Here is a 2,500-nt window from a genome sequence, read left to right as displayed (position 1 = left end):
CCGTCCTTTTTTAAGTTTGGACTTTCATTATATACTTGATAAACGCAATTCTAGCATATCCACAACAAAAATGATGACGTAATTTTAAATCTCTCTTGATACGTTCGAGTAACGATAATCTTTCTAATTTATTCTTTTAACGAATAGGGTTGGGGATCAACATTGTTCCGTAAAGCCAATGTTAGATTTTTGTCATCGAGCACAGACTTACCGGCAAATCTTAAAATAGAATACAGTAGTATAATAAGTACACTAAATAATATACTTACTGCCTATTCCTAATAGCCTTTATTTCTCCACAAATATTGCAGGTTCTCCACTAGTTCTTTTAAAACAAAGTTTTCACAGAGACAACGTTGCTATCGACTAGGTATTCCATTGCACCTGATTACAGTAAGAAAATGTGAGTAAAAGACTTTCATCAAGGACTCAACTTTGCGCTGTCCACAGCGGCGGACCTCGAACACGGCATATTAAGCTCCAATGCCGAGTCTCATAACACTTGACCACGAAATGACACGAAAGTAACAATGACGTGACACGGGCTTTATTCAAGCTATGGAAGAGGCGCCTCTAGTCAGAACTTTCTCATCTGCTAATAACTGCTCTGTTACCCTGGAGAAAAAAACAAACAAGTATTTAAACTTTTGGCTCGATTAAAATAACCATCATCTTGGCAAAAACTCTCAAAACCTGGGACTTCGCGATGTCCAAGGTTTGAGAATTGTTTGCCAAGATGAGAGTTATTTTAATCGATCGATATTTGAAGGACGAGTTATCTGGTCAAAATTTTTTAATTCGTGATTCTTCAGAGTATGACAGGACAGCGCTATAATAAGCCAATGAGAGAAATGAAAATTGAAAAGATATTCATTGTCGCTTTTGGCGGGTTAACGTTTGACTTGATAATTTCTGCGTTAATTGGGCCGCCCCGTTTTTACAGCGGCTACGAGTTGGGATAATGTTAGTCATTGATTTAGTACTACTAGACTATACAATGTACACATGCTATTGAAATGAGTAATGTGATTTATTGTAATGATAATGATAATGATAATGTTAATGTTTTTCTATAATATCGTGGCCACCATCTTCCAGAGATGGAATGACTCACACCAACAGCTCATGTTATACATACGATATTAAAATAATGTTGTGTTGATAGAACAGATTGACGAAAACCGGCCAAACACACTTTATTCATTTTGGCCAGAATTAGTTTTGGTCCAAATGTCGATTGATTCCACACCCCCCCCCCCCCCCCCCCCATCTCCCGCCCCCTCCTTTCCTGATTGTCAAAAAGTCTCAAACATGACATTCCTTAGAAGTTTTAGAAGTGGGAAGTCATCGTATTGGATCTATATTTGCAGTAAAACCTTTCTGGCCAAATTTATTTTTAAAAAGTGATTTCTCAGTGTATGATTTGAGAGTGTGTTGCTCAAAGTACAATCAGATAATAACACCAGGGGATTATATGCCTACTTGATACGCCCACAAGACGAATATTTTCCATTTCGTAGCAGGCATACGGACATTGATGATGGGTTTGTTTTCAATAAATACATATTCAATGAAGAGTTCTGGAGAAGTTGATGCTGTTGGTGGTTGTGGTAGTGGTGGTTGGTGATGGTGATGGTGGTGGTGGTGTCAGTGGTGATGGTGGTGGAGGTGGTAGTACTAGTGGAAGCTGTTGGTGGTGGTGGTGGTGGTTGTGGTGATGGTAGTGATAGTGTTGGTTGGTGGTGGTAGAGGTGGTGCAGGTCTTTTTCTTCAATTTTTCTTTCTTGCTTTGTCGGGCACTGTTCCATACACACTTTTCAGATCTTTATCTTGCACCCGTGCCTGCTCCCTAATGTCTCAATTTGATGTTATCAAAAATATAAATGGATCTACTCTAATGTCTTGGTCCTTGCCCTCTCGTGTTCAATGTTTGTGCTGTGAGTCTTGTATATGTATCGCCGAAAAGTCATCGACCGTAGTCATTAGAAGGCTTGATTTGCAACAAAACAAACTCGCCTATCACAAAAGTTTATATATATTATTATCTGTCAGGCATTGCTTCATACACACTTTTTCAGGTTTTTATCTTACACCAGTACGTACTCCCTAATTTGTCTGATACTTTTGAAATAAAAAGGGCGGGGGCATACTCTAATATCTTCGTCATTTCCTTTCGAATTCAAAGTTTCTCTATTTTATGCTACAATCAATTAATCCTTTGCGTCCGTTGTGGCACATCGGGCTTCAGCAATACTTTTCCACCGTATTCTGTCCTTTGTCTTCTTCTTCATCTCTCCCCAGGACATTCTGGCCAGCTTCACCTCTTCCTCACAAGACCGTCTCTATGTTTTCTTTGGCCTCCCAACCTTCCTTTTTTTCCTGAGGGTTCAGTCCACAGCTTGTCTCGTTTGTCTATTGTTGGTTTTCTGAAACAGTGACCAATCCATTTTCATTTATTATTTTATGCTGCAAGCGACGACACAATTACTACCATACTACC

Source organism: Berghia stephanieae, chromosome 1, assembly GCF_034508935.2.
Source record: "Berghia stephanieae isolate SIO BIC M18660-M18661 chromosome 1, UCSD_Bste_1.3, whole genome shotgun sequence".
In the NCBI taxonomy this organism is placed as follows: domain Eukaryota; kingdom Metazoa; phylum Mollusca; class Gastropoda; order Nudibranchia; family Aeolidiidae; genus Berghia; species Berghia stephanieae.
The sequence above is the reverse complement of the archived record's forward strand: the minus strand, read 5'-3'. Positions refer to the sequence as shown.